At 33.0% G+C, this 11,748-nt stretch overlaps 1 long non-coding RNA gene across 2 annotated transcripts; it reads right to left on the bottom strand.

Annotated features, from left to right (window-relative positions):
* Window positions 1-3,077: 3,077 nt before the first annotated feature.
* LOC110707814 lies at window positions 3,078-11,682 on the bottom strand. 2 transcript variants are annotated; one of them, XR_002508594.1, is made up of 4 exons: window positions 11,337-11,682; window positions 9,978-10,028; window positions 4,410-4,565; window positions 3,078-3,585 (listed from the first exon to the last, which is right to left on the bottom strand). It is a non-coding gene; the product is annotated as an uncharacterized LOC110707814 (long non-coding RNA). The 2 variants fall into 2 exon arrangements; XR_002508593.1 differs by having other exon boundaries at window positions 3,078-4,565; window positions 11,337-11,679.
* Between the last annotated feature and the right edge of the window lie 66 nt (window positions 11,683-11,748).

Raw genomic sequence — 11,748 nt, 5'->3', positions numbered from 1 at the left:
TTTTATGCATCGTTTTTTCATATTGCTATTAATTTCTTTCCTTCATCAATAATACTACTTTTATGAATTGAAGCTCTAACGTTTTTTCCCCCCTTCAATGCTACTCTCTCTCACACACACATGCACACTCACATTTCTCCACATCGTTGAGGTTATACGATGCTTAAATTACATACTCCATGCAATGCAATCTGTACATTACAAAAGGTATGATTTATAGGAGAGGTTTAAGGACAGATGTATTTCATGTTTTGTAGTGTAAATCAAAGTTCTGGTTTGATAGAGCACATTCTACAAAAGAAGTTGATAATTTATGTTTTTATTAACAACCTCAATAATATATTTGTTAGAGTATATAGTTCATTGTCATAGTTTTCACTCAAAAATATATGGATAGGAGTTTATTTTCACAGCTAATAAATGTTGATGAAAATTATTAAGCCAATCAACATATTAATCGTATGCATGAGGGCAAAAACCACAGTACCAAAATAAATGAATGGATGGCAAAAAAACAAAAGGACTAAAATTAAAGGTGGTCCATAGAATATTAACACCTCTGGATATAATGTAAAGGAAGCCATATCTTATACCCTACCTTACTTATTGTCCTTTTAATTTGTAGATAAGATGCTTTCCTTTTTATCAAGTATCCTGAAGCTTTCTCCATGCTTAATTAAACCTCTAATTAGTTTGCTTTGGTATAATGATATAAAGTGTAAAATAAACGTTTCTATGCGTACTCGAATTAGTCAAGAAATTGATTTACAGCCTACTAGGCTACTACGTATTTCTTATTTGCATATGTCCACAATGGGTAGGTATAAGACGGCTTTTCAAAGTACATTTACATTATTTAATCTCCTTTTCAATGTATGTATCATAAAATTGTATTAAAAGTAATAAAAAATGTAAGTAACATATATAGTTGGTGAAATTTAGCTGATATTTTTGTGTACTAATTAATTGGCCAAGAGGGGTTTAATATTAAAAACATGCCTTATAAAAAGTATTGTCAAACCTTCCACATGGTATCCACAAAACTCATTTGGGTCCCTTTGCCTTAAATATGTGGTCTTTAGTTCAGTTTTTAGTTTCTTTTTTTCCATGTTGTTAGACAAACACACATTAATATTCAAAGGGAGGAGAGAAAGAAGGAAAATGATATTTTATTAAATCTAAATACGAACAACATCACTTAATTAATTGTGAATTCACTTTATTGATTCAAATTAACAATTGCAACTAACGGAAATTGATTTTGTAACACTTTTTATGAAAAGTAAAAAGAGCACAGAAAACCGTATTTTTACCATGAATCTACAACAATCAATTTTTTAGATGTCAAAACTGTTAATCTTTCATCTCAAATCATAAGTCATGTTAATCAATTCTATGTAACGCGTATCCAAATTGATATAAAAATTGTACGGTGTCATGGTAATACTTCTATTCCTGTTGTCGAGCATTCATAAAGAAGTTAGTTTGGTAAGACACGTAATAGAAGCATTCAAGTCCCACTTATAACATTTGGATCATACGATTCATACCATTAATTTGAACCGATGAGGAAAAAAACAACCGCAAATTTTGTCCTATACTTTTAAATATGTTACAATTTCCACGTACTATATAAAGAATGATGTTGAAGAGGTGCAAATTGGAGTAGATAAATCTTGGTCTTCTTAGTTTATGCGACAGCAGTTAGTTTTTGTTTGCTTCTATCAAGAATCGACGAATTGAAAGATTACAATTTTGGAATAAAGTTGAAAAAAAAAATTCCGAAAAGTTTATGCAAGAAAACAATTATTATACCATATAGTATATGATTATGATTATAACTATGTAAAATCATTGAATATCAATCAACTAATGATTATTGATTAATAACCTACTCAGTACACTTACTACATTAAGTTGGTAATATCATTAATTCATTATGCATATAGTAGTTAGCATAAAATTATTGGGAGAGAAGAAGATTTGACCAAGAAAAGATGATATCGGTTAAGGAGATTTGGATGATACTACAACAACTTTGCTTTTAAAAAAAGCGATACAATTTACGTGAGAAACCATTGTACATTTAATGTTTTGTTTTAAAAGTCGTGTATATATTTTATAAAAAAATCATGTCAACTAAATAGGGATGAAGGGACTAAGACTTAATAAGAATTGTATGAAGCATTCACGTACAATATAATACGTTTACATGAATGAAGTGTATGTGCACAAAACGAGCGTGCATGAGAAGGTGTGCGAGTGTATACCCCATTAATCCATCATACATGACTAATAGAGAATATAATGTCTATGCCTTTAGATGCATGGTATAAACGTTGTGTTAGCAAATTTATACACCATAGTCTTTTGAAGGTTACTACCAAAATTCAATAAAATAAATTTTTGTCATTTTAGTCGACTTTATAAGTCAATAGTCATTATTAAACAAACTACCTTGTATTTCTAAAGATAAAGTAATTATAAAATTTGTAGCATACGAAAGATAACGTTTGTTATTTAACAAAAGAAGCAAATCAGGCTGTATTATTATGTAACCAACTGCATCAACAGGATAATAATAGATTATGAAGTAGGTTAATCCACTCCTGAGAATCCTAGCAGCCATTGGCACCCCATATAAGAACAAGGGAGGCTAGCCACTTTTTAGGTGGTTTGGCACTTAGTTTAATTGTCGATCATAATATTCCTTTGGCTCATGAAAAGACTTGAAAATTAATAATATGATACAAAATCTTGTATACGACGATCTCATTGTTGATTGTGCTTGTATAAAACCTAAAATATACTTAATAATGCCTAAAAATATATGTATATGGTACATTTTACCATAAACTCTGTATAGAACATAAATATACACATTCACTTTATGCCAAGGAAAAGAACGGTACAAAACACATTCACTTCTTATAATGTGCACGTAAAAGAGAAAAATTAATAACCATATGGTAATGTAAAACAACAACAACAATAATAATAATAATAATAATAATAATAATAATAATAATAATAATAATAATAATAATAATAATAAAAACGAATTTGTAAGTCTCATGTCAATTTCCATGTAATGAAATCTTCATCAAATATGAATTTTAATTACAAAATTCGTTTCCCACTCAATACCGCCCCTCAAGTAGTGATAGGCGGAATGATAATCTAGCAACCATCGCGATGAATGTTATGATTAGACTTTTCTAACAAAATTACATCATTGACAACAATCATGTCCGACGGGCCTTTAGTGAAAGGTAATCATGTCCCTAGCATTCACATCTATTTAGTGTTTTCTAAAAGGTGTGAATGTTAGGGCCAATGACATTAATTACCGCTTAAAAAACAAGGCCATTAAAGTTTAATAAAGATATTTTATACTCTTTCGTACAAAGTTTCAGTTGAAACATAACATCAAGTAGATTTTCCCAATAATAAGAGGCTATTAATACAAACAAGTAAAATTACAAATCGCGCTAATAATACCCTATAATGTATCACTTCTAAACCTGTAAATTTAAGTAAATTGTCATTTTGCGCCTACAATATAAACTCGAATAATCATTGGACCTGCATAATAATAATAAAATTGATAATGTAACACCCAAATCAACCAAAATATATAAACAAACTTCAGAACTTTTGCCAACTCATAGTCCCACCAAATTAACACAAATCACACTAAAAGACACTAAATTACAGCTTCAGTTGTTACATTCTGAGCTTAAAGTTGATGACCACCTTTATTTTTGCCCAGAATCATCAGTTCATAGCTAAGGTAGAGCCTGATGATCAGACCTGATTAAGAATATTCTTAACAGATGATTAGCAACAACTTTCACCACCTAAACGCGCCGAAAATGGAGGAAAGTAAGATATTGTGCTGCTTTGTTCACAAATCATTAGCAGTTAAAAAAGGCGATAACTTAAAGAACAGCGTGACATTTTGGAACCATGGCTTTTGGTTATGATAATATTAATCTCCATACTAAAGCTTACTTTGGTAAATTATTGTTTAATCAAAGGCAAACACAAAAAGAGAGGGAAGGTTCTTTGAGTTGTACATTCTATTTGATCTTATTTTCTAGTATAATCTTGTAAAGGATAGGAAAAGGCTGGTTTCAAGACTTGACCCATATATGATCCGAATTCTCAAACCATACCCAAAATGATTTGTCCGATTTTACCTGACCCAAACCGAATATAAATGAACACTATTGATTTATATCATAACAAGCTAATTTCAACACTATTAATATGTAATCCAAACTGAATGACTCATCGCCCTAATAAGACCTGATAAAAATTAATTCAAACCGAACAACTATTTTGCCACCCCGAAAAAAAGGTTATAAACATAGTAAAGATGAAGGGTGGAAGAAAGGAAGTCTAACCAGTTCCCTTTAAAAACAATGCAAGGGAGATACAGTTCTTTTTAGCGGAACTTTCGCTTCTGTAAAGTAAGGAATCACAAGAATTATAACCAGTCTAAACAAAGCAAGATCCTCTGCGAGGGGCTTCTTACAGTTACAGATATATTACAAACCACCCTGAAGCAAAGAAAAGAAAAGAAATAGAGGAAGTTAAGAAGAGCATATCGAACAGTTGAAGATTACAGTACATTTTAATGCATAAAAACTAAGGACCCACATCAAATAAAGCTTCTGATGATTGAATGTGAGATATTGTTGTAAGTTGGTACCTATAAATTTAAAAGATGGGACACTTTACAGGACACATTTCCATAAAAATCTGAGTTTTTTCATGAACAAGATTACCAATACACAAATAGCAGTGTCGGTGAGGAGGGGTTTAGTAGCAGGGTAAACATACAGTTTTTGGCACATGTAGAGAAGAAGCATGCACCAAAAGTAGGGTTGATTATAGTCATTCAGCTGCATGAACATTCATTAGAATGAACAGAACGGTGAAAACTGACAGCCAACTGATTAAAGTTACTCAACCGAGCATAATTAATTTTGTCGATGTATGCTAAACGAATAATCTAATGCCTAATGGCTGATGCAAAGCTAAATCACAAATGAATGGCTCTCATAGCTTCAGATTAGAGATTTCTGAGAATTCATTGTAGATGAATAAAGCTATTCTTTGTCATTTTTGGTGACAGATCAATAACACAAGGTCCCCAAGTATCAGATTCTTTCCAAACAAGAGTGTATCAACCATCAAATTTACATGAAGTCCTGTGACAATAATGACCTGTTTATTAGGCGGTAGTATGAATGATGCAAACAGTAATGGATTCGAATGGAAAACCTCATGTCAATGTATATAGTAATGCAACTCTATATTCAGTCTTCACATAAGTTTCAACTGAAAATCACATTACCATGTACTCCAGCATGCGATTTCTATGCAAAATTATACACAGACGCATCACCATTACTGTCATATATAGCTATCTATCAAACGAGTGGTAAGATGTTACCAGCCATTTTATCCCTACACCTAGAAAATGGAACTGTTTAGTTTCAAGTCTTTCAACACAACTAAACAAAACCAACCACTTAGCAAATTTGCCTTAAAAAACAAACAAGAAATTATACAAAACAAGAATAAAATTTATAATAAGGTACTTGATATTTGTTAATGTAGTAGGGTTAGATGTAAAAGCTTCTACATTGTAATAGCAAGGCCGCACATACGTCTACCTAAAATTAAAAGCATTCACAAGCAGATACTTTTCTTGACAGAGATATCAAATAGGAAGGTTCTGGAGAAGAAAGTCCTATCAGTTGCACTATAAAGAGAACAATATAATAAATTCTCTACGATGAAGATCCAATTATCACAATAAAACAATGCGACCCCAGGTTGATAATGACTATATTTGAAAGTTAATACGATTATGAAAAGATCTAAAAGAGACAATATTATCATCAAATGATGTATTAAGACAGCTGGAATCTGTTCTAAGGTAATCAAGCAAAGTAGTCCCACAGACTCAAGTATAAAAGCGCCAAATGACAATTTGAGAGGAAGACAGTTTGACCCAAGACTCAAGAGTAATTTAGGTGTGGAAATTCAAATTTCTTGCACTGACTAGTACCCCAAAGACAAAAACAGTTAAGAACCTCAAATTACTCCTTACCATTAATAACATCATGAACTAAATAAATCCTAAAAAAGAGATAAAACGTGAACTTGTGAGCGAATACAAGCTTGTAAAGAGATAATTCTAGATTTCCAGAGGTTGAAATCAATATTTGAAACTTAAAGATAAGAGCATAATGACTGAAACAAGGAGTCACAGCGTCACATATATGAGATTAAAGACAGCATTTATCTAGAGGATGGACTTGAACATGTGGCCACCATAGTCAGGGCTCATTATACAAACAAAAGTCATTTTGTATCCGTATTTATGCTTCATTTGATCACAGTTTATAAAAGTCACTATAAACATTGTACGACATCAATACTAGCTAGCATGATAAACCTAAAGAGAAAAACTTTACAGCATTGTAGGAAAAGTAAAAGAAAAGGAAAAAAATGTGTTTGATACTGCCATTTTACATGTATATAGAATGGTTTGCAAGCACCTTTTTAAGTTTTAAAAACATTTTTTAAAAAAGGAAGTTATTCGCAAAAGAGCTATATGAAAGGTTAAAGGAAAAAAAATTGTCGGTGAAGTGTCTAAACTAAAGAATTGTTGCGTTATCAACATGTTCTTAGTATGATATCTTTGGTTATCAGATAAGGTTTGAATTCAGTACAGCCTATGTCACCACCCTATGAAGCAGTAAATAGCAGGGTTCAAATTGTCAGGTCAAACTCTATTCTTGTAAAATTCATATCAGAGGCAATTTAACAACTGATGATGCAATAGATCATTAGCAAATTGAGACAGATGAAGGTTCAGTTCAAAAGAGAATAAGAAATTCAAGACATACAATAACTTGATGTCTTGGACATGTTAATTCAGTTCTTCAAGCTTTGCAAAGACATGTTGTGATACAGTCCGTAGCAAACATCTATATTGAAAAATGAAATAACATACGAAGTATATGACAAATTCCTTTCACCCAAAATGTAAAATATTCTGATGTAATTCAGCCAGAAATCATCAAAAGACTTTAAATCTGATCACAGCCAAAATAAATCTCTGAAGATTGATACAGAAATTGTGAGAGAGAAGTGGTGTTCTCCTTTAAGCCCAATCTTTCCATAATAAAGGAAAATCCAAAGAACATGGTTCTCAAAATCAAGCAAATTAATATTAAGGAAGCTTGATCTCATTAATAGGGACAGAAGGTATGAATATTTCTTAAACGTTTAGTTATAGAGAGCATGAAGAAAGACCCTTTGTATTCACGAGTTGATAATATCGCTGCTCTCTTTGGAAAAAAAAATGAAAAAGAAAGTATACACAGAAAACATGAAGGTTTAGGAGTTGGGCACTCCAGTCTAGAAATTTAGAAAATAAAGCAAACACTTCTCTCATGCTATATGCCGTGTGAGCTCAAGATTTGATGCTCAACAGCTATAATCAGTGCTCAATACTCCCGGCTGTAAATAAAAAAAAAAGAAGTTGGACTTAGCCCAGGATCAGGTCAAAAAAGTTGAGCAGGTGGTATGTTAAGTTGAAGGGATTTAGCAAAACTCAAAACATTTTAGAAAGATTGGTTGTGGGTTGAGAGTTGAGGTTTTGGAAAGCTCTCATGAAAGATAACTTTTAATAACAATTGATATATCAATCGTCATGCATCATCATCATCAATGTAATAATTAAAGCCCTATGATCTATGAGTCGACGATAAATTCTACCATCATGAATCCTCTTTACCAATCATATAAACAATAATTTCTCCTGGAAAAAAGTAACTGCACTTCTTTGATGACTATTTATCCAGGTTTCCATAAGGTAGCAATCTCTGAAATACTCTTTTTTTGCTTAATCCACTATCAAAACAACATATAAATCTACATGCCCAAGGTTTGTTCTGTAAAATGAGTTAATAACATATAAAGCCTATTGATTGTTCAACCGCCTGTTAACTATAAGCGACCTAGAAACCTCCACCCCTCTCCCCCTCCCCCTCCTTCGAGATATTGTGATGAACTCTTAAAGGGCCTCAAGAGCTGTGAATTATAGCCTATAGTATTAGCTTCATCAAGGTAATAGAATCACAAAATACCACCTACGGATTTGGATCAAGTCCCAAAGCAATTTCTCTACTGCGTCCTCCACAACATAAAATGGATAACTAGGCCATACAGGATACAGCAACCTTTAGAAGATTATGTGAAGTCGGTCAAGGCAATTAAAGGGCTTTCCTTAATAAAATTTAGTTTCTTTTATCTTATTTGATTGATGATGTAATACAGTCAATTGACTCAATTCCATGTTCATATGCAAAAATATATTTGATGTAATACTCTTTGCGTACACCGACAAGCAAACTGTGGATTTTACTATGTCTACACTGCTAGTTTGGAGGCCCTGGTCCTCGGGATGGCCATTGGATGATACTTTGTCTTTTATCTTTGTTCTAGTGCAGAAATCTCCAGGCTTGGCATCTTTCCTTAACATGATTCTTATCTAAGTCTGATACTTGGAATTGGGTGATGCCTTTAACCTTAGTGTGGTGCAAAAATGTTTGATCATCTAACTTTTTCAAGCCAAATTCAGGCCACGGAAAGAACAGGCTACTCTAGCTGCTTGGCAAAGGAGGAAAGGGACCAAACGATGGGGCATATAGAAACTTAGCTTCGTGCCCTCTAATACGGCATATTATACTTGAATATGGAAAGAGTTAAGTTATTAATATACCATCTATGTTTCGGACCTATTGTTCTTCAACATCTACAAAGGTTCTTCTCTTAAAAGTATTCTCTTTACTCTCTTTCTACTTTAAACTTCAACGCCTTACCCTCCTCAAAGTGCAGGATGATAGGAGTCTTTTGCACTAGTGATTGTATTCACTCTCTCTAGTGGGTCAACCAACGGACCGTAACAAATTTCTTGACTTTCTTTCAATCCTTTTAGATGTCTTCCTACAAATGTAACCTTTACACATGCTCTTGGGCAACCTGATTGCAGGCTTAACCCTACACAGAATACTAAATTCACTGCTATAAAATTCCACAGTTGTACAGTACATTACAGTCACGAATTACAGCAAGCTAATTTAGAAAGCTTCTCTTCTTCTAACTCTAGATAAACAGTCCATATAAAGCTGGCAGGTTCCCAAGGTTCCTGATTAGCAATTTGCACTAACCTCAACTTAATAAAACTCAATTCAACAAAGGAAGCAGCTTTAACACTAAGTTGTTACATAACAACTTTTCTGGTGCTCTTTTACACATCCCATTCCCATCCTCCTATCTTCAAATCGCAACTTCAAACTAATATACACTAAGCAGCAACAGCAATAACCCGGTAAAATCTTGCTGCTGTCTTAATCTTAGGATTGTTCAGCCTAACTTAAATTAATCAATAGTCACTGCAACACTGCTAAATTGTCCTACAAAAATCAACTTTATAAACCCCAATTTTCTGCTTTTGCAACTTAATCACAGTAGTCTAATTCTACGCATTAGTATTATTCAATTGTGTTCGGCAAAATTCATTCAAGAAAGATAATTAATAAGATCATTCAGAATACAGAGAATTAACATAAACATATTCTAAAAACTCCCCTTTATGTCTTGAATTAGAATTTTCACTTCTAAATTAATGAAATTACTGAATTATGCAGGAGCCAGTAAACCCAAATAACCTCCTTTCTAAAAGAAGCAAGTAAATTCTATGCAATTACTGAATCATTTCTAAAAGAAGTATCCTTTTTACTGAATTATGCAGGAGCCAGTAAACCCAAACCCAAATAACTGAATTATTTCTAAGATAATCAAGTAAATTCTATGCAATTAAATCACAATTATAATTTAACAAAAAAATGGGGAAAATAAGAAAGAAATGGGGTTGAAAGAGAACGAACCTCCTCCTGCAGCAAACTTATGCTGAGGGCGGAGTATGTGCTGTTTTAAACCTGCAAGCAATTGTGCAACTATATGTCAGAGCAGATTAGAGTTAAACCGTCTAACTATTTTTTTTTTTTTTTGGTTCATATGAGCCACTTAGGGCGGGGATGAGAATCGATCCCATTATCACCTGGAACCGGGAGGAAAGCTCTTACCAACTGAGCTATCCCTCACTCTCAAACTGTCTAACTATTTAATTGGAAATGATTTTGATTTAATTTGCTAGTGCGATATAGGGTTTAGGTATGCAATTCGTTACCTAATGTTTATCCCTTCTAATTACTCGTTAAGTCATGATAATAAGTCCTAATATGATCAATACACAATACCAGACTGACCACCTAATTTTTTTCAGCCCGTTTAATGCTCTAAGTAGAATGTTGGGTGCACAAATAATTCCCAATATACCGGTAACAAGCCAAGTTAGGCCGGCTTGACCTATGCACAACTCTAGTTTCCGTCAATAATCGTGTGTAAATGTGACTAACATCACAAGTTTATACTCATAAAAGGTCATAAATAATGTTTTTTTTTTTTTATTTCCAATCTCATCAGGTAATGTCTTTCGAAATAGAGGAATTTTGTCCTTCACTTGCTACGCAGCATGCACACAATGATACTATGCACAATGTTGCAATTGCTATGGTAAGATTATAAGTTTATCTGTAATTGTACAATCTACTTTTGAACCAAACATTTCAATATCCATCTTGAATTGCCCAATTTCAAGCATTAAAGATTCAATCTTTAACAACCACCCAGAAAATAAAAAACGCCCTATTTAAATCCATCAACAATTTCTGAAATCTAATATTTTGAGCAATTAATTTTCTTCAAAAATCACACCCCAAAGACCAATTTACTAAAATCACACCCCAAAAAACCAATTTACTAAAGAAAAAAAAAAAAACTTTGTTCATTTATATTTTTTGGAGGCTCAGATCTGGATTCATCAACGAATTTGGTGCAGCAAAATTCAAGAAAGGGAAAAAAAATCAACCATAAGGCGGCAAATCAAAATAACTTTTGAGTCTAAGCATTTGACGAGAGAAAAATCACCAACAAATGCAAAAACACCAAATCTAAATTAAATTGCTGCCAAGCCAAATGGGAAAATTACCCAACTAAAAAAAATAGCCACAAATCCAAACTGAAATTGACAACAATGGAAAGAACAAAATCATCATAGCCTCAAAAAATTATTATTACTATTATTATTATTATTATTATTATTATGGTTTCATGTAATTTGTACTCCGTATAAAATAAGGGGGCGTTTGGTTAACGCAAGAAAAATAAGGAGGGAGTAGTAGTACTAGTATAATTGTTGTTGTTGTTGTTGTTGATGATGGTGATTTGAGGGCCGTTTAATTTGGTCGCAGAAATCATCGGCAAAGCGGAGAGTGGCAAACGGTCCTCAGAAACTCCCATGGCCTCTCCTTGCCTCTTTCTTGTTCTTTCCATTTACCCTAATTTTGATCACTTTGTGTTGCTTTTATAGGTGTGGATTTGTTGCTTTAATGGGCTTTGTTGGGCTGTTTAAAGCTTTAACTATCTAGCCATAGCTCAAATAATGGGTTTCGTGCTCAAGTGGGTCAAACTTAATACGTGCCGTGGAATGTCGTGGTTGTGCTCATATCACTATCTCATGATTCATAAACGAAGCTCGTGCATGGTTTGGCGGCCGATAGTGTTGTGCCACGCTGATAGCGAACCTCATTCATAAAT

Source organism: Chenopodium quinoa, unplaced genomic scaffold (assembly GCF_001683475.1).
Source record: "Chenopodium quinoa cultivar QQ74 unplaced genomic scaffold, ASM168347v1, whole genome shotgun sequence".
Taxonomy (NCBI): Eukaryota; Viridiplantae; Streptophyta; class Magnoliopsida; order Caryophyllales; family Amaranthaceae; genus Chenopodium; species Chenopodium quinoa.
The sequence above is the reverse complement of the archived record's forward strand: the minus strand, read 5'-3'. Positions and strand labels throughout refer to the sequence as shown.